At 41.8% G+C, this 21,736-nt stretch overlaps 1 protein-coding gene across 3 annotated transcripts in view; it reads left to right on the top strand.

The window, feature by feature from the left end:
- The first annotated feature begins 1,272 nt into the window (after positions 1-1,272).
- The window catches only part of DICER1 (dicer 1, ribonuclease III), an 80,161-nt gene continuing 59,697 nt past the window's right edge, over positions 1,273-21,736 (top strand). For 2 of the 3 annotated variants that reach the window (XM_089522468.1, XM_089522469.1), the window contains exons 1-2: positions 1,273-1,554; positions 19,433-19,498. The gene's annotated coding sequence lies outside the window, so the exon portion shown is untranslated. The remainder of the gene's footprint in view (positions 1,555-19,432; positions 19,499-21,736) is intronic. The other variant, XM_089522470.1, reaches the window with a different exon arrangement.

Here is a 21,736-nt window from a genome sequence, read left to right as displayed (position 1 = left end):
TATCCTCTTTGAGAGAGCTTTAACTGCCCTGGCTCAGTGCTATGGAATCCTGGGAATTCTAGTTTTCTGAAACATTTAACCTTCTCTCTTGGTAAAATCTGGTGTGACGACAAACTACAATTCCCAGGATTTCATAGCACTGGGCCATGGCAGTTAAAACGTATGAAACTGGATTGTCGCTGGAGTCTGGAGTGAAGATGCAGCCTGAGTTGGGTCCAAGACACACTGCAGAAATAATCCAGTTTGAGACTGCTTTAACTGCCCTGGCTCAGTGCTAGGGAACCCTGGGAATGGTAGTTTTGTGAGACATTGAGCCTTCTCTATCAGAAAGAGCTCTGGTGCCACAACAAACTACAATTCCCAGGATTCCCTAGCACTAAGCCAGGAGAGTTAAAGCGCTCACAAACTGGATTATTTCTGCAGTGTGTTTTGGACCTTAGTTATTAAAAATGCTCAAGGTCCAATCCATACTGCAGAAATAATCCAGTTTGAGACCGCTTTAACTGCCCTGCCTCAGTGCTAGGGAACCCTGGGAATTGTAGTTTTGTGAGAAAGAGCTCTGGTGCCACAATGAACTACAGTTCCCATGCATCTGAGGAAATATGCTTCAGTCTAGGAAAGCTCATGCTGCCAACTTTTTTTTCAGTGAGACTCAAAGGTGCTACAAGATCTATCTCTCTATCATCATCACCATTATTATTATCATGATTAAATCCAAATGCAGCTGAAGAAGTGGACTTAAATTGGCAACAGTGATATGCTGTAGACTCATTCTCTGGGGCTGTGATCTGGATCAAACCAGGGAATCCTGGGAATTGTAGTTTGTTGTGACATGTATGTGTGCGTGTGTGTGTGTGTGCCTGACTGCATATATATATATGTATATGTATGTGTATATGTGTCTGTATCTGAAAGCTGTGAGTGTGTGACACTCCAAAGGGTTGGTTGCTGTGTAGCCAGCCTCGCTCCTCTCAGAGTCAGGGCTGGAGCGGAAATGGGCGAAAGTCACCCAATCTGCCCTGAAATCGAGCCAGGCACCAAAATCACACCAAAAGCTTTCGTGTGAAAGTCCCCAGATTGTCTGTTGCCTTTAAAGCAGCTCCCTCACAAAACCCGCGAAACACCCCCGCCGTCTCCCGCCCTCCCATTGGTCCAGCCCTGTCCCTCTAACCTCTCACCCGGCTGCTCTCGACCAATAGGAAACGCGCTCTCATCCGCTCTGGAAGCGGAGAGTTCCACCTTCCTCGCTAACGCAGGGGGAGGCCAGGCAGCCGTTATCGCAGGCGGAGAGGAGTGGGATTCTCGCAACGCGTGTGCGCCCACGGCGTAGAAGGGATCCCTATCGGGAGCGTTGGCGAAGGGAGGGCGGTACGCTGTCGGCGTAGGCCAGGTGAATGGAGGGACCTGACAGTTGAGAGGCGAAATGGCGGCGGCGGCGGCGGCGGCAGGAGGAAGAGGAGCAGGAGCAGGAGCAGCGGCGGCAGCAATGGCGGCAGAATGAGGCGGCGGCGCCTGTAGCTGGGCTCGCTTTCCAGGCTGGGTCCCACCTGGCGGGTAAGAGGGAGAGATGGCGGCCCCTGCTTTAAAAGCCCCAGCCTTTCCCTCCCTTTCCCCTTTATTTCCCTTCCTCTGGAGTCCTGGGTTCGAGTCCTGCTCCGGTCCTGGAAGCATTTCCATTTGCAGGAGAAGGGGCTCCCCAGACGCCCTCCATTTTGAGCTGAAGGCCTTCCCTGATCGGACCCTGCTTTTGCCTTTGCCCTCTGTGTCCTAAAAATGTAATGCAATAAAAGGCTCTATTTATTTATTCATTTAACCCCCCCTAAAGACAATTAAAGGAATAGAAGGAGTGCCCAGCATCCCCTCCCCATGTGATAAAAACCCCTTTTCCTTTCAAGGCGACGATTAAACAGAGTAATATCAAAATAATTCAATTAAAATAATCAAAATGTAAACAGCAGCTGGGATTACTGTTCAATGGTTCCAGTTGTGTTGTGCTTTGGTTGTATTGTAATTGTGTGGCTTGTTTTATGAAAGGGGGTAATGGGATGTGTTATGTTATATATTTATCCTTGGAAAAGGCAGGATAGCAATAAATGGTGATGATTACTACTATTTAGACATTTCTAGGAGTGGCTCCCCCTTCTTCCCCCAACTGTACTTCCCAGAATGCCATCGCATTGAACCATGGCCATTAAAGCGGTGTCAAACCAGATTGTTTCTACCCTGCGGATGCAAGCCAGAGTTCGCTTCTCGTCTCGGCCGTGGAACCCACCGGGAGACCTTTGGCACGTCACACTCTCTCAGCCTCAGAGGAAGGCCATGGCAAACCTCCTCCGGACAAATATTGCCAAGAAAACCCAGTGGGAGGGTCACCATAAGTCGGAGCGATCCTGCCACAGAAAAACAACAACGTATGCAAAAGGGACTGTTGTTGTTGTTATTGTTGCTGCTGCTGCCTTTGAGTGGACCCTGACTCATGGCGACCCTGAAGACAAGGCATCCCCAAGACCCCCTGTCCTCCGCTGCTCCGATTAGTGCATTCAAATTCATGCCCATGAGCTCTTTAATGGGGCCTTCTTCTCCTGATGTGGCCAAAGTAGGACAGCCTCATTGTAGTCATTAAGCTACTCACCTCCTTTCCTCCTTCAATGGTGGTGATGGGGGGAGAGGGTGGATCGACTCCCCTCATGCGACTCCCTCCCTTTTTGGGGGGGTTTTGGGCTGTGTGGCTATGTTCTTGAAGAATTTATTCCTGATGTTTCGCCTGCATCTGTGGCTGGCATCACTTCCTCTCAACAGTAGTATATATGCCACCATTCTCTGAAGATGCAGCCACAGAATTTCGGAGTTCTGGGTAAGGGAGACTCAACCTGGAACATTTATTCTTCGATATAAATGTATTTTCTCAATGCTCAAATTATCACTCTACCCATTAGGGTGTTAAAAGGTGTATATATTAGCTGTTACAAGGTGTATACATTTTTTTAGGGAGGACACCCTGTGTTTTGTATATACACTTGTCCCTCCATATTCATTAAGGTTAGGGGCACAAGACCCCTGTGAATATGGAAAAACTGCAAATAACAAAACACCAGGTTTTTACCTGAGAGGACATCTCTCTAGGAACCTCTAGGTCCTCCAGTGCAACTCTGTGGCCAACGTCCGACAGACACTGACCAAAGAACTGCTGGAGGAGCTACAAAGGCCTAGTGGAGTGTTCTCTCCAGGAATCTCTAGGTCTTTCAGTGCATGATTTAGTGAATGTTGACCATAGACTTGCACTGGAGGATCTAGATATTCCTAGAGAGAACATATTAATCAAATCCATGAATAATCAAAGCCACAAATATGGAGGAATGAGTGTATTTCCCATGGTGGTGGTAGTTAGTAATTCAATACTGGGTATTTTTAATTGAAAGGTAGTGTACAACTCTAACAATATTTTTTCTCCATAGGAAATGTATACCTAATTTATTTATTATCTTCCAATATCCACTTTAACAAGGGATATAATGTTTTTTGGGGAGGGGTGTTTCAAAAGAGTTTTATGGCAAGGTCAGAAAAAACTGGACAGTTCTCTGTGTCCTTATTCTGAAGTATCATTGGATTACAGAAGACTTCTTTAAAAGTGACATAAGAATCAGTCTGTAGGGTATGTTATGGGAGATGGTGAGGAGGAATATTTACTTGTGTTATTCTTTGTGGTTTCCCTCTCGTGACTGGCACACTTTGTATAAAAAGAGATCAGTCAGATGTTCTTTTTTCTTCTTTCTTCCCCATGAGCCAGAATTTACTGAGCACAAGTCACCACTTTCACGTCTATTGTTTTCTCCCTTCCTCATAATCCATTATCCTTGTGGGTTGCTAAAGCCAATTTTTAAGAAATAATAGGGTGTCTGTATAATGTCTATAGGATTAAAGGGGTATGAGTTAAATTGATGCCCATCGATCCATGTCCACGAGGCTGGAATAAATAAGGGATGTCTAGCAACTTCGATTTGTCCTAGCCTTGCTATTCTAATTCTCCCTCCCTGTCTTGGGTATTGTTGGGATTAAAGGAGGGTTGTGTTTTTCCACACTCTCCTCTCAGACTAGCATCCTTTTCTTGGGAGAGAGGCATAATGTCTTCCACTGGTTCCTCCAAAAATGCCCCTGACCAAAAAATATCTGGTGAATTTTACCCAGTGTAGCTTCTAGTTTGACTGGCTTCCTGGCTGCGTGAAAAGATGGAAAATATGACCTTTAAACTGGTGGCAATGCAAAGGAATAGCAAATTTTCTGTAGTAGGATTTTAGAAATGAGCCTAAACTGTGCTTTGTTGTCTTTTGAAATACCTTATGCCTGGTTAAAACTGGTAGGAGTTTTCACCATATAAGCATTTGTGCAAAATCTTTTGGGGATTAGATTTAAGAGCTGAGGGTGCACTGGTGATGAATTTTTACAGTATAATTTGAGCTGCTAGTAAAGTCAAATAACATGAATTTGTTTGCTTTTGTTGGTAAGGCAGGTTCTTTATATGTTCTGTTGTTATGGCCTATTTATTTGATTTCTAGCTTGCCTTTCTCTCAGAACTGACACTCAGAGTGACTCATAACAAGATTAGAAAGAACAACCTGATGTGCATTTGATGAAAGCTACAAAAGAAAAAGACACGTTTCAAGAGGCTGGAAGATGATAATATATGCCACCTTCTATCATACTGAGACATGTGTCCCCTTTCTGTTGTGAATTACAACAAGATTAACCTAAAATTACAACTAAAATATTAACAGTTATAATGTTAAAAACAAAATAGTATACAGTCTGCTTTTGAAACACAACATTAATTTAAAGACATCAGTTAAATATAGCAACCACCTTCAAATAGAAACAAGAAGTCATTTCCTGAGACTGCATCTAATTAAACAGATCTTTACCTGCTTTTTTTGGGGGGTCGGGGAGCCTATCTTCTCTTGGAAGGGATTTGATAGCCTGGGAGTTTGTTGTTGTTGTCATTGTTATCCACCCTCAAGTTGATCTCGACACATGGTGACCTTATAAACTTCTCTAAGGTCATCTCCAAGACTCCCTGTCCTCCACTGTTCTGCTCAGTTCCTGCAAATTCATACCCATGACTTCTTTTATATCATGCGGCCTTCCTCTCTTTCTGCTTCCCTCCACTTTTCCTAGCATTATTGTTTGTTCCAGTGAGTCATGCCTTCTCATGGTGTGGCCAAAACACAACAGCCTTAATTTAGTCATTTTGGCTGCCAGAGAGATTTCTGGTTTGATGTGTTCTACATCAAACCTATTTGTTTGACTTCTTGGCTGTCCATGGTTTTCTCTCACACTACATTTTGAATGAATTGCTTTGCTTCCCATCTACTTTCTTAACCGTCCAGCTCTTGTATCTGTACATAATAATAGGCCTCAAACAGACAGGCCAAAAGAAGTGGTTTCAGGCTGCTTTGGGGGTGTGGCGTTTAGATGATGCACGCTCCCGAAGTGGCTGGAAACTGCACCGTGCCTGCTCTAAGGCAGGAAAAGCCGGACCGATGCAAAACCAGCCTGAAAGGAGCACTCCACCCTTACCCTAAAGTGGTGTACAAATGCAGGTGCACATTTTAAAAAGATGGAGCCAGTGGTCGGGGTGTCAATGCAAAAAAAGAGAAAGTATGATGCCTCCAATGGCTATAGGTACAACATATACAAACCACACAGTCCAAGAGAGGGCATGGAGTGAATGGGGGCATGTAGAGAGGACCTCCATGATTGTGCATTGCCAGGGTTTTAGTGGGCACACCTCCGCTCCGATGCCCTGTCCTGGTGTCATCTGCAAATACGACTGTGTGGATGATCAAAGGGACGGCCATCAAATGGGATGGCATTTGGGCAGCAGGCAGTTCCCAGCAGTGTGTTTGTGTGACAATGTGCATGGATTGTGGGGGGATTTTTTTAAAAAAATTACCCAGCAGCATAGCTTTATGCTGTGCCATGCAGTCGTGGCATGTGCATGCATGCCACATTGGAAGTAGGTGATGTGGTCAGCAGTGTCTTGGCTCACTCTTGGAAAAAGCAGCTTCAGGCCACTCCTTCCTTCCTGTCTGCTTGACCCTTCAATAGCTTGTACAATTCTAACTTTCATGCTCAGTTGTATATCTTTACATTTTAGGTTCTTTTCTAACTCTTTTATAGCTGCCCGCCCAATTCTTAGTCTTCTTATGATTTCTTGATTGGAGTCTTCTGATTAATGTTTGATCCTAGGTATGAGAACAGAGCACAGAGAAACAGAATGGCTCCCTGTTGGCAAAAGGATCAGGAAAGGCTGCATCCTTTCATCCTATCTGTTCAACTTGCATGCGGAACATATTATATGAGAAGCAGGCTTGGAACACAGGAGGAGGAGGGGTGAAAATAGGGAGAAAGAATATCAACAATTTGAAGTATGCAGATGATACAATGCTAGCAGAAAACATCACAGACCTAGAGCTGCTACTTAGGAAAGTCAAGGTAGAAAGTGCAAAGGCAGGCTTATTGTTGAACATAAAGAAAACAAAAACAAGAGCTCTGGTGGCACAGTTGTTAAATGCCTGTACTGCAGCCACTCATAAACCACAAGGTTGTGAATTCAATTCCAGCTCAGGATCCACTTAGCCTGGCATCCTTCTGAGGTCACTAAAACTTATTATTATTATTATTATTATTATTATTGTTATTATTAACCTTTATTTATGAAGCACTGTAAATTTACACAGCGCTGTACATACAATCTTTTTAATTAGATGGTTCCCTGCCCTCGGGCTTACAATCTAAAAAGACATGACACAAAAGGAGAAGCCTATTGGGGGCAGTGAGGTCACACATTGTAAACCGCTTAGGGAGTGCTTAAGTGCACTGATAAGTGGTATAGAAATGTATTTGCTATTGCTATTGCTAAAAATAATGACCGTGGAGATCTTACACAAATTCATCCTCAACAACTAGAAAACAGAAATAGTAAAAGAGCCTGGGAATATTTTACTTGGATGACAGAATTGGGGGCATACTTATCAAATTTGCAGATGACACTGAATTAGGAGTAGCTAATACCCAAGAGGACAGGATCAAGATTCAAAATGACCTGGATAGATTGGAAAGCTGGGCCAAGGCTAACAAAATGAATTTCATCACAAGAGAAGTAATTGCCACTGTATTCTGCTCTGGTCAGGCCCCACCTGGAATACTGTGTCCAGTTCTGGGCACCACAATTCAAAAAGGACATTGAGAAACGAGCGTGTCCAGAGGAGGGCGACTAAAATGGTGAAAGGTCTGGAAACCTTGCCCTACGAGGAACGACTCAGGGAGCTGGGGAAGTTTATCTTGGAGAAGAGAAGGTTAAGAGGTGATATGATAGCCCTGTTTAAATATTTGAAAGGATGTCATATTGAGGAGGGAGCAAGCTTGTTTTCTGCTGCTCCAGAGAACAGGACCCAGAACAATGGATGCAAGCTACAGGAAAAGAGATTCCACCTCAACATTAGGAAGAACTTCCTGACAGTAAGGGCTGTTCAACAGTGGAACACACTTCCTCGGAGTGTAGTGGAGTCTCCTTCCTTGGAGGTCTTTAAGCAGAAGCTAGATGGCCATCTGTTGGGGATGCTTTGATTTGGATTTCCTGCATGGCAGGGGGTTGGACTGGATGACCCGTGTGGTCTCTTCCAACTCTATGATTCTATGACTTCATGCTAATTCTGGGTATTATAGTCTGTTGTGGTAGCAGAGCTTCCTGACAGAAGGCTAAATATTTCACAAAACTACAAATCTCAGAATCCCCTAGCATTGAGCCATGGCAGTTAAAATAGTGTCAAACTGGGTTATTTCTGCAATGTTTTTTTGGACCACAGTTTTGTGTTCTTGCAGTTTTTAAACCCTTGCTGGTAATGCAAATGACTTGAAGGTCTACTAGTGGATCCCCAATCTAACTTCTGCAATCTGATGTCCTAAAATTTATCCAAACATCATTTCATAAGACACTGTATACTTCAGATGCTTCACTTATCACTGCTAACATTAGGACCTAAATCAACTTGCTAGCCCTAAGTAGAGTAGATCCATTGAATAAATTGTTCAGTGGTAAATCAGCACTGATGTAATCGATAATTTCAGTGGATCTGTTCTAATTGGGATTAGCAGTTGTATTTAGACCAGGTGTAGGAAAAGTGTGGCCCTCCAAATGTTGATTGACTGCAGCTTCAAGCACCATTTGCTATACTTTGTAGAACTGCCAGCTCCTAATTTAGGCCTGTATAGCTAATCACACAATACAGATTCTATACAAGAGCTAGGGGAAACTAATATTGTGTTGCCTGGAACCCCAGTTAAGTATCTGATGCTACTAGGGAAGAAGCAGTTCTGTTAACTTGTTGTTGTGCACCTTCAGTTCTTTCTGACTTACTATGACTCTAAGGTGAACCTATCACAGGATTTCTTTGGCCAGATTTGTTTAGAGGGAGTTTGCGTTCACCTTCATTTTCTTTCCCCCTTTCCCCCATAAGCTCTCCTGTGCCATTGTTGCCACTGCCAGGGAAAAAAATTGGGGATGAGCCATTGTAGTACAGCAGAAAAACCTCTTAATTGCTGCTTGTAATAGTTAACTTCCATTATAAAGGAATATTGAGGACAAGTGTCAGAAATTGTGTCTTTTTCCCTCAGGGTACTATTCTGCACATTATCTTGCAGGACTCTGTTGTCTTGGTTTGCAAATGTTAGTATGTTGCCTTTTACTTTATTTGTGAATAAGTTTGTTGTGAAACCTACTTTATGTTTTGATGCTCTGAAACTAGACCTGGGAGCCCCCTAACAGACAAGTATTATGGCCCCCAAAGCATAGGCCAAATAAAGCGACTTCCGGCTGCTTTGGGGGTGTGGTGTGCAGATGACACATGCCTCCAAAGTGGCTGGTAGCCATGCAAAGACCACATTTACAGCGCAAGAGCTAGACCTTTTAGGAGTGGAGTAAATCCACTCCTGTCAGTGGTCCACTTGGGGCTGTGGTGGTGGCCTGGTTTGAAAGCTGGCTGGGCAGTTCCCACGGTCCTGGCGTGATTGGGGCCGGAGTGGCCAGTGGCCTCTCCTTTCAGGCCATGTGCTTAGGCCCTATGTTTGTAAATTGTAGGAAAGCATGCATACATTGTAGGGAAGCATTAGGAACCAATGAGGGTTCTGATAGAACTATTGGCCCCATACAGACAGGCCAAAATAAAGCTGCTTCGAGTCACTTTGGAGGTATGCTATGTCAATGATACATGTGTCCCAAGAGTCCGGAAGCTGCGCCAAAGCTACACTACAGTCCTTAGGACTGAATCGTGGCTTTGGCATGGCTTCCAGACTGTTAGGACGCATGCATCATTGAAACAGCATACTGCCAAAGTGACTCGAAGCAGCTTTATTTTGGCCTGTCTGTATGGGGCCATTGACATGTAATAATCTGAAGTATTTTTTTTTTTGTGGAATTCTTTTTCAAACTGAAATATATCTCTTAGGCTATAATCAAAATATTGTGTTAAATATTAACTTGGATAATCTTGTGCCTTTCTTGACAATTTGGAGACTAATACTGTAAGAGAAAAATGTAAGCCTTTTGTCCTTTCCCATAACTTTGCAACATTGAAGGCAACTGCAGGTATAACACCTGCTTGTGTAAGTACTTTCTTTAGTCAGCTAGGAATATACAATTAGACACTCAGTCTGGTGTGCCTGTTGGTTCATTGAAATGCACCTAATATCAAGGACTTCAGTATAGTTAAAATGCTGACCATTTTTCTGTCCTTCAGGCATTGTGCAATTACTGTACCTATTGCTTGATAATGTTTTGTCGCTTTCTTATCCATACTTTTTAAATGCAGGATAAACAACATTACAGTCTAGTGGGTTTCCCATGCTTAGTACGTTCTTAAGTAATTTACTATTTGCATTTTTACATGGCAAGGCCCAAAATTTGTGGTTGGGTAAGGAGCTGTCTTCATTCATAAAGACTCTATTGTCTGCATGAGAAAACTCACCTACCTTAGCATTAGTTCTGAAGATTTGTACCCAGTACTGAGTATTGTCATGGTAAGATTATTTTCTTGTGAAGTTTTGCCTCATGGTAGTAAACCATCAGTTGAGCCAGCATGGTTTGAATGTTGGGCTAGGACACTGGGAGGCCCAGGTTCGACTCCCTGCTCGGCCTTGGAAACCCCCAGCTGACCTTTGGCAAGTCATACTCTCTCAACCTCAGAGGGAAGCAAAGGCAACCCCTCTCAACAAATTCTATAAAGAAAACCCCTGATAGGGTCACCATAGGTCAGAAATGACTTGAAGGTTCACAACAACAGACCCACCCTACAGGGATTTTCTGGTTGACAGATTTGGAAATTTGGTTAAGGTCTTGGTCTTACTGTGAAATGGCAAGATTGAAAGGATAAAATTGCTTCTAACTGCTTAGGATACGATTGCTCTTTAAACACCCAGTCCAGTGCTGTGGAGCTTGTAATTCATCTTGGTTTACAGAGCATCTATGGGTGAAAAAACTGCTTGGTAAAGGCACTGGTCACGGAGCAAGTATGGATGAAAATTAGTGAGGGCTCTCATGATCACTTTGGCCCCATACAGATAGGCCAGAATAAAGCTGTTTCGGGTCACTTTGGAGGTATGCTGTTTAAATGATGCATGTGTCTTAAGAGTCTGGAAGCCATCCCAAGGCCGCACTCCAGTCCTAAGGACTGGAGCACAGCTTTGTTGCAGCTTCTGGCCTCTCAAGATATGTGTGTAATTTAAACAGCATACCTCCAAAATGACCCAAAGCAGCTTTATTTTGGCCTGTCTGTATGGGGCCATTATTATGTGAGATGGACCAAAAAAGAGGCCTATTACATTTCTAATATCCTACTCTTAACCCTAAAGATATTTTGTTCTAAGCAGTGAGGAAGCTGGTGAGCAGAATTAGAAGCCTCAGTTCCCTGTGATAAATTTGCAAGGCATTTTAAGGAGAGACAATCATATTGAATCAGTACTTGATGCCACTATTACTGGAGAGGCTGAGGAAATATCCAGTATTCCACCTAGTCAATTTTCTTGGGATCAATTTCACTTGTTGCAGTATGATGATATGGACAACATGCTTGAAAGGTTAGACCCACCCCCATGTAATCCTGACTCTTGTGATTGTAGCTGATAAAATCTGGCAGAAGTAGATTGATTTGGTGGGTCCAGAGGTGGTTCCTCCTACCTTGAAGGAGGCTGTAGTGTGAAAACTATTGTCCTGTTGCTAATAAAATTGGGGGAAGGGGGCAGGGTGGCTGGCCAATTTGGAACATTCTTGGAGGAAAGAAATTACTTGGCACCATTTTAGTCTAGTTTCAGGTCAGGCCATGGCATCTAGTAGTACAGGTTGAGTCTCCCTTATCCAAAATGCTTGGCTCTGGAAGTGTTTTGATTTTTTGATACTTTTAGATTTTGGCATATTTGCCAGCCACCCACTTCTGCTTTGCAAACAAACAACCAGGAGTGGTACTATCTTGAAGACAGAAGTGAGTGGTTAGAGGGCTTTCTGGAGATCTTTACAGTATCAGGTTCATTATATAAAATAAAATGCAGCGTTTCCCAAGAAAATCCTGCCTTAGGGTCAGTCATAAGCTGGGAATGACTTGAAGGCATACAACAACAACACATTTGCAGGTCTCAGAGACATGAGATTTCAAAAACCTGTTTTTAAAAAAATGCATGAGGTGAACTTTCAGATGAATGGAGCAGTGGTGGGAGGAGGCAAGCTGCACCAGATGCCAGTGGATGATAGGACCCTAAAGAGTGGCCTTGGCAGCAGCAGTGGCCTCCACACTGATGGGTGGCTCAGATTCCAAGTTGCTCTCCAACCTTCTTTCTCTGCAGCCCACAAATACTGCAACATTTTATTTTATGTAGGGGACCTGATTACTGTTCAGGAGATCTCCAGGGAGGCCTCCAACTATCCATCTCCGCCTTTGAGACAGAGGAGGCGGCACTTCTGGTTATTTGTTCATGTCTACTTCCAGCCTCACAAATGTATATACTGCACTACTTGTGTTGTAGTTCCAAAAGGTTTGGATTTTGGGATTTTGGATAAGAGAGACTCAGTCTTTAACCTTAGTTGTACTAACTGATGATCTACTCTAGGTGAAAGATAGAGAAAGTGCCACGTTGTTGATATTCCTGGATCTCAGTGGCTTTTGATAACATTAATCATCCAATGTTACTGGACCAGCACCATCAGATGGTAGTAGGAGGTACGTGCTTTGTTACAATGGCTCTGTTCCTGTCTGTGTGGCTGATTCCTAACAGTAACATAAGGAAATCATTCTTTAACCATATACCTAACTAATCTGTGAAATGCCACAAAGTTTCATAATGACACAGTGCTGTTCAATATCTTCATTAAACCATTGGCTGAAGTCATAAGGAGATTTCGGATGAAGTGCTATGAGTATGCAAATGATACTCAGCTGTATTTTAGCTCATTGTGGGAGTCATCTGAGGCTGTGCAAGTGTTGGATTAGCGCCTGGATGCTGCAGTGGGATGGATGTGGGCCAGTAAACTGAAATTAAATCATGATAAGACAGGCTCTAAGAATTCGTAATTCTTGGGTCTGGAAATTGCCTAAGGTATCTGCTCTGAATGAGGTTGTGCTCTCTTTGTTTAATCAGGTGCATAGCTTGAGAGTAGTCTCAGAGCCATCTTTTGTCACTGAAGGCCGTTGCTTCACATGAGAAATCAGGTGAATGTGATGGTGAAGAGTGCCTATTATCAGCTTCGAAGCTTCACCCTTTCCTGGAACAGGGGGACCTTGAAACTGTAGTACATGCACTGGTCACCTCAAGACTTCATTTTTGTAATGCGCTCTACATGGGGCTACCCTTGTGCCTAGTTTGAAAACTGCAGTTGATACAGAATATGGCGGCCAGGGTGATCACTGGATCATCTAGGAGCGATCATATAACACCAATATTAAAGTCACTCCACTGGCTACCTATTAGTTTTTGGGCACAGTACAAGGTGTTGGTTAGCAGCTTTAAAGACCTACATGGCTTCGACCCAACTTATTTAAAGGATTGCCTACTTCCATACAATCCGCCCCTTGCTCTCAGGTCCTCTCGGAGGAATTTACTCCAGCCTATAAAGACTGCGACTTCCCAGAGGGCTTTTTCTGCAACCGCTTCCAGCCTGTAGAATATAGCCTGCCAGACGAGATCCGTCAAATCACCAATCTAGATAAGACGGATCTCTTATGGCAGGCCTTCCCAGAATAAATTATTCGGCCATGTAGCGACCCCCCCACATATATCTGATGACTCTGCCTGCCGTTATTGTTTTAATTGTTCATGTAATTTTAACTTTAAACTGTTTAATTCTTTTTTAAGTGGGGGATATTTTGTATATATGGTGTATTCTTTTAACATTGTAATCTGCTTTGATTGTTTTTACAAAAAGCAGGGTAGAAATAAAATATTTATTTATTTATTTATTTATTTATTTATTTAGGCATACTCCAAAGTTCCAGCTGTTTGAAGCCACTTTGACTGGTATGTCAGCAATAGATACCGTAGTCTAGGCATTGGTGGCTTCCTAACTAGAGTACTATAATACTTTCTACCTGAGCTACCGTTAAAAGCGACTTGAAAATTGCAGCTAGTTCATAACACAGAAAGTGGCCTGCTAATTGAAAGAAATCATAACATTATTTTTTAAAAAGTACTTGCTACAGTATGTCTCCGGTCTGCATTAAAGATGTTTGTAATGACAGTCAAGGCCCTAAACATCTTGGGGTCTCAATACTTTTAGGAGTGCCCCTCCTGTTGTATACCAGTCCAGGGTATGACGATTAGTGAAGAAGCCCTCCTAGTGAGGGCAATACACTGTGGGAGGATGTGGGAAAAAGCTTTCTCTGCTGTGGAAACCACGTATGGGATCCCCTCTCCTTAAAGATCTAATTGGCACCCATGCTGCTATCATCCCAGTACCAGGCATGGTGTTTTTCCAAAGCTTCTGGGGCATTATTGATTTTGTTAGCATTTACCCCTGAACATTTTAAAATATTTTAAAACTGTTTAACTGTTCTATTAAGATGCTTCTAAACTGTTCAATTTATAAATTTAAATGATTCAATATGTTCTTAATTTTCAAATTAGCTTTCCCATTTTAAATTGTTTTAAACTGTTCATATTCATGTTATCGTTAGCTGCCTAAAGACCCTCAGATATAGGGCAGAGTATATATTTTTAAATATATAAAACTGTCATTTTTGATCATCTTAGTGTTCAAATTTTCATCCATGCCCATGTTGAAGCCAATATTCATAGAATCTTGGAATTGGATGGGGCCTCATGGACCATTGCCCCCCCCCCCCCCCCGATGCCTGTCCTTTCCCTTCTTCCTTAATTAGAACTCCCGTTATTGCTGTTGAGGCAATTTCAGTTGGTTCGCCCTTTCCCTTTAAAGCCAAGGTGGGAAATTTGTGGCCTTCCAACTATAGTTGGACCACAAATCCCAGTATGTCTCACCATTGGCTACACAGGACAAAGCTGCAGTTTAATAACATCTCTAGAGGGCCACAGAATTCCCACATCTCCTGTAACAAACAGCTCTTAATCATAATTACATCTGGAGCTCCAAGGCATGCATACTACTAGGGGTACTACTACTAATCAGCTTTATTTATATTTTACCTTTCCCCAGGACTGGAACTGGCACATAAAAAAATTGCAATTAAAAACACAAAAAGTCATCATTAAAACGTAATTAAACTAATATGCATGTCAAAGACATTATTGAAATACTTCCAAAATTAATACTATTTAAAACCATACAACATTTATAGCCCATCTTTAAAAGCCTTCAATTCTAAAAGAATGTCTGTATAAAAATATTTTCCTGCCAATGGAAAACATATCATCTGTTTGTAGCTCTCAGATCTATTCCAGCTTTTCTCTTCTTTACTTAGTAATAAACACAATATAAACATGTCAAAATATATTCTTAATTTCTATAAAAAGCCAGTGATGTGTTAATAATCTTTTCTGTTTATCACATTTAATCAAACGATTATACTATCGCTAACCCATGGGGTAGCAGGGATGGTGGGGTAAAGGGATGGTGTAGCTAATGGAAGTCCTGGGAGCCCCTTGATAGCAAACTTTTACATGGAACACTTTGGCCCGTTACAAACGGGCCTAAAAGTGCGCGCTCTGCGCGTGCTAGGGTTAGAAAGGGGCATCCTTTCCGGACGCCCCCAACCCTAGCACTCGCGGAGTGCGCACAAAATGGTGGCGGCTGTTCCACACGGCCGCCGCCATTACGACGTCACGACCGCGCCGCCTCTTCCCTGGCCACAAAAGGAGCTCCGAAACAGAGCTCCTTTTGCTGTTTGCATCGCTGGGCGCAGCCTTCAGACGGCTGCTCCCAGCAATGCAGAGGAGAAAGGGGCCAAGCGGCCCCTTTCTCCTCCTTCCCGCCGCTGCGGGGTGTCCTTGCGGCTTGAAGCCCCAAGGACACCCCTTTCCAGGCTGCGGGGAAGTGGCCTTTTGCTGCTTTCCCGCAGCCTGGAAAACGGCGGATCGGGGGCTCAGCAGCTGCCACTCTAGCCACTGAGGCCCCGATCTGGCTGGGAAAGGGGCGGTTGCAGGCTGCCGCTTTTCGGCAGTCTGTAACCCACCTTTGAAAAGCAAGCCCTGGAAACAGCACCCAGAAAGCCAACAACATGGTTCCAATATGTGGACGACACTTTCACCATCTGGAGCCACAGAGAAGATCTGACCGTTTTTTTAAAACCATCTGAACAACATGAGAGACACTGCCGACTGGGTCAGCCAGAAAAATCAGCAGTAGGAGAACACGTTATAAACCATCTTGGGCATAAAATGCTGTTTGAAGACACTGAAATTCTGGACCATGCCAACAACTATCAGGTTAGAATGCACAGGGAAGCCATTGAAATACATAAACACCTGGACAACTTCAACAGGAAAGAAGTAACCCTTCAAGTAAACAAAGTTTGGGTACCAGTCCTGAAAAACACCAAAATCAAGACCTAGCAAATGCAAATAAAAACCACCCAGGGTGAGGGGGATTCACAACAGACAATTGATCACTAATTAAATTAAATCTTGCCATTCAACAACAGAACAATACACAGATTAACATGCAAATCGCTTCCCCACAACCAACAGTATATATACCCCACTCTCTTCCATGCCAGCATTTTCTGAAGATGCCAGCCACAGATACTGGAAAAACATCAGGAAAAAACTCGAAAACACAGTCTCATAGCCCGAAAACCCCACAAAAAACTATGGATGCCAGCCGTGAAAGCCTTCGACTTCACAATATACTTTCCCACAGGAACTCTTACACTCTCAAGAATAATCCAAGCTATTTCCACCTGGAATTAAAAAAGAGGAAATGTCCATTCTTGAATTTTAAAATTATTAAAGTCTTTTTCTATTCTAATGAGTACATCACCACCCAATTAAACTTTTTGTGTGCACAGCAGCAATTTATAAAATGATCATTCCATTCACTTTTCTTGAAACAAAAAGGAAAATACTGACAGAAGTAATGTTGTCACTGAAGAATCAAAGATGCTTTTAATTAAAATACCTAAATGTACTTTAGATGTTAAAAGTAAAGGTGCCTAAAAAAAGGTGGCAGGTTTTATTGTCCTCAGGCTTGCTTTCATTGGCATGAGCTTCAACATAGCTTCAGTCTCCGCCCTGGTGCCAGTCACACCCGACTGCTTGGTTTTCTGCAGTCAGTGCAGGAATCAGGGTCCCCAAGTACTACATGGATAATCTTCTGCTCTCCCTTTGATCTGGAAAGAATTTTGCTGGTCAGAATTTATTTTCTGACCACACAGCGTATGGCGTCATTGTGCTCCTCCAGCACTGCGTTCATACGATGCAGCGCCAAAGGATCGCTGCCAAACTTCAGCCATGCAGCTGTGGCACCCTGGAGAGGTCAGATCAGGACTGTGGTGTGCAGTTGCCATGGCCATGAACTGGCTGAAACAGGGGCGGCTCCATTCCCACCCATTTGGGGTTGTCTGAACAACCCCCCGAGTCTGCCTTAAAATAAAGGCATAGATAATAGCTGCTGTGAAGCAGTAGTTTCTGGCAAATTATTTATTTCTTTGGCAGTAGACAGAAGGTTCCTTCAGAGTTGCAACAAGCCTTTTGTCCAGAGGAGAGCAGCAAAAGGATTGGCATGCTAATGTGATGAAAGGTTACAGTTTTGTACTTGACCTTGGTCCAGTCTTTGATATGAAATCTGTCTAGCTGTATGTTAGTTTAAGAACTGAAAAGGGCTGTTGTAACAAGGACAGTAGTGTGCAGTTCATCCTTTTCATCCACTTCTGTTCTTCAGTTTTTGCTTTATGAATGCAAAATATTCAATAGAAAGTTATCACTAGATTTTTAAGGGATACAACTCTTTGTATTTTTATACAGAGTAATTTTGGTTACAGTACTCTCTTAATTAAATGCCTACATATAGGGTGCCAAGATAGGCAAAGTAAGAAACCAATGAGATTTCTCTGTTCAGAATGTAATAAAAGACAGTTTGCTTTTTGTGCCCACTCTAAATTAAATCTCATTCAATTCAGTGATGTTTTTATATGAAAAATAGCAGTTCTTCCAAAAATGAAAGAATACTTTGCAACACACATGTTTTGTTTGTTACTAGTGAAATGTGGACATTTGTGTGTGAAGAGTTTATAAAAGCTCATTGCACAATGAGATTATTGGTTGGAGTTGCAAAGTTTTGGAAATAGTGATATGTTTGCTAGCATGACCCTATCTATATATCATAGAGGTTTTGACCAGAACTACAACGAGGCTGGTACAATTTTACCTTACTTACAGTTCTTACTAAACAAGCCACATCTTCCTTCATTTGGTGAACTCCCCAGCTGCCAGTAGGGAACAAAAACAGTGACTGGTCTCTTAACTTTGCTTGCTACATGCCATAATCAAGTTCAAAACATTTCTCTAAAGAGTAGGCTAAAATAAATTTCTGGTGCACAAGGATGGCCAGAGTGCGAGAGTAGGATCCAGGAAATTCAGTTTGAATCACACTCTGTTGTAATGCTCATTGGGTGATCTTGTGCTCAGTCACACTCTCAAACTAACCTATCTTGCAAAGTTGTTGTGAGGATGCAGAAGAAAACCATGAATGATGCCCTTAGGATGCCCATTTTTAATGGAGCAAATAATAAACAAACAAATGCTCACAGCTTATGAAACACATTTGTATTGCCACAGTGTGCATAGTTCCCTCAGTTTGATACCTTATGTAGCTCTCTTCCCTTACAACAGAATTATAGCGTATATCTTAATGGTGCTAGAATCCACTGTTGAAGTAGATCATTGCTAAAATGTTGAACTGACAGGCTAGGTGGTTTTTTCTTGGGATAGTATCTACTGGTTTGTTGTGTGAAGATGTACATATCAAAACAGCAGGTAACAATTGTCCTAATACTCTTAATTTGTAAGTGAGTCATCTTTGCAATTTCTTATGCATGAACTTCGGATTGCTGTTTGTTAAACAGTTATCTTTGTAGTGCAAAAATTGTAGTATGGTGTGCTTTACAAATTTTTATGTTTTAAAAAAATTGGCTAAGAAATAGAAACAAAACTATGTTTTTAAATCTAAATTTTAATTTACATTTAATTTTTAACATCAAGAATTGTTTGCTGACTTTTCAGCAATTCTTAGGCAATAATGAAATGGGAGAGGGGGAGAAGAGTTTTGTAATATACCACCTCTTTTTATATAAGTATAGTTGCCCCTCCTTTTTCACGGGGGATTCATTCCAGAAAGCCTCGCAAAAATGGAGTTTCACCTATATTCAGACAATATTGGGTTGAATATAAGTGTGGGCACGTGCACCATTCATTTTCCCTCCATTTGTCCCTAGCACATAAGCGAGGGATGCGGGTCCAAAGACCACGAGAAAGGAGGGAGGATTACACATGGAAACAAAACTGGCTTTTTATTTCTGTTGTTTTTTCCATTAATGAGAATAGTTTTGGAAAAATGGACACCGTTCACTGTCCTATAGCACAGTAAATATCAGGTTTCTTCAAAATGTCATTTTATAATGGAAAAAAAAACCAGTGAATTAGATCCAGATGTAAATCTAATTGATGTTAGTGAATAATTACTTTAGCAGAGTAGAAAATATGCAAATATGCTCAAGCCCTTAAAGCTGATCTCTTTCAAATATTTATGATCTGTATTCTTGGCCAAAAAGAACACATGACAATTAGATTTTGAAGGGTAATGAGCTTTTGCCCTAAACTAAATATTAAATGCAAGGAAGCAAACTGTAGTAGAACATTATTGGAATTTATTGGAATTTACTTTTAAAACTTCACTGTCTTTATATTGCCTTATATTGCCTTCTAGGATACCTAGGGTGAAACTGAATTACAGGTGTGGAAAGTCTGGAAAAGCTCAATATCAGGATTCAAGGTAAAAAAAAAAAGAATGTTGTGAAATTCTAAAGTGTGCTTGTTAGTTAAATTTAATCTTTAAACAAAAGTGGGATAGACAGTCTCATTCAAATTGCCTTTTAAAATTATTCTTATATTTGTTTAAGAATACTTCATAAACAGAATGCCACTTTTTATTTTATCTAAATTCTTGACTTCCTTACCTGTATTTTTAATACTGAAAACTTTATACTGATATAAGAAAATTTACCTCTTATAAAATTGTGGTGAAGATTATTATTATCATTTAAAAAATCAAGTTTCAGGAAGTGATAAATCTCCTAGGGACCTTGCTTCTTTAATAATTTAATCATTTTGATATTTTTTTTACTTTTACATTGCCCTGAAATCTTGTTATACAGGGTAAAATAGAAGTATTTTTAAATAAGTAAGTAAGTAATTATGTTGGACACTGGTCCAGGCTTTAAGTATCTTCATCAGCCCCTTGAATTTAAACTAGAAATGAATTGGCAACCTGTATAGCACATTTAATACTGGTATTACATGTTCCCTATATGGAATTCTGGTTACTTCCGTGGGCAGTCCTTTATAGAGCACATTATAGTAGTCTTTTCTAATCAGTAAGTTACCAGTGTGGACTGCTGTGGCTAGTTTATCTCTGTCCAGGGAATCTTTTATTTGGCAGAGAAGTCATAAGTAGCCCTAAGCATTCCATGTCATAGAGTCCACTTGGGCCTCCAGTGACAGAGATTGGTCTATTAGTATTCCTCTTCATTCAGAGGAAATGCAACCTCATCTAGAGGATGTGTATCTGCATCCAGAGCATTTTACTCAGTCCCCAAGCTTTGAACTATCATTCCACATAGCCACCATCTAATCAGGATTCAGCTTCAGTTTATTCCCCTCATCCAGCCGATTGTACTCCCAGGTACTTGTGGAGCCTCAACTGATTCTGACAGTATGTTGAAGTAGAGCTAAGTGTGACCAGCACACTCATGGCACCCTTATGACTTCATCCACTGGCTTAATATAGATACTGAATAGCGTTCAGAACAACGCAGGGCACTGTAGTTGTCACATGCCTCTGGGTCCAAAAGGACATCTTCATGAGAGGGCACACCACCTCTTTCAAGGTGGTAGGCATTTTCCAGCTCTGAAAACACTTTTGATAAATCTACTCCTGATAGATTTTAACAGCTAAAACGGACAAGGGTCAAGCTTACATGTACTTGGACCCACCTACTTCAAGGACATTATCCATATCACGTCTCAGTAACTGAAACTGATCCTAAGGAAACTGACCAGATGTAGCCTCTTCAGTAATTGTGGCGTTAGGTTCTCAGTAAATACAAACTGTTTTTTCTCCGTAGTTTTTTGTGGGATTTTCGGGCTATGTGGCCATGGTCTAGCAGAGTTTTTTCCTGACATTTCGCCAGCATCTGTGGCTGGCTTCTTCAGAACATTCTCTGAAGATGCCAGACACAGATGCTGGCGAAATGTCAGGAAGAAACTCTGCTAGAACATGGCCACATAGCCCGAAAACCCCACAAAAAACTATGGATGCCGGCCATGAAAGCCTTTGACTTCATATTTTTCCTCTCTTTGGTTGATGGTAGATAAGCACAGGACAGTCTTTAATAAATATAAATTACAATTTTTGTTGGAAAGTACTAAATTTGATGTTAATGAACTCATAATAGACTGGTATAAAGACTTAGATTCTTTCTTTAAGGTTTAAAATCAATAGCACTATTGCTGTGAAAAAACCCTCTCTGGACATTTAATAAATATATACAGTAGCAGTATTAAATCTTTCTTTTCTGGGCAAGGTGACCAAGAGAGTAGTTGCCTTCCAATTCATTCTTTGATGATACACATTTTCTAGATTGGTTTCAATCTGGCTTCAAAGCAGGATGTGGAGTTGAGACTGCTATGGTTGCCTCAGTGGATGATCTTCACCTGAGCATTGACAGGGGAAGTATGTCCTCGCTAGTGTTTTTGGACCTCTCAGTACCATTGACTATGGTATCCTTCTGGAATGCCTGATCTGTTTGAGAATTGTGAGCATTGTGCTTCAGTGGTTCTGGTCCTGTCTCTTGAGTAGGTTGCAAAGGGTGGTGCTTGGGGATAGCGGCTCCTCAAAAGAACTGACATCTCCAGTGCTGTTTAACAACTACTTGAAACTGCTGGATGCAATCATCTAGAGGCATGGTGTTGGGTGCTATCATTATGCTGATGACACCAAAATATATTTCTT

The sequence above is a fragment of the Sceloporus occidentalis genome, unplaced genomic scaffold, assembly GCF_023333645.1.
Source record: "Sceloporus occidentalis isolate IW3139 unplaced genomic scaffold, rSceOcc1.0.p SCAF_4, whole genome shotgun sequence".
Lineage (NCBI taxonomy): Eukaryota > Metazoa > Chordata > Lepidosauria > Squamata > Phrynosomatidae > Sceloporus > Sceloporus occidentalis.
This window is presented reverse-complemented; position numbering and strand designations above follow the sequence as displayed.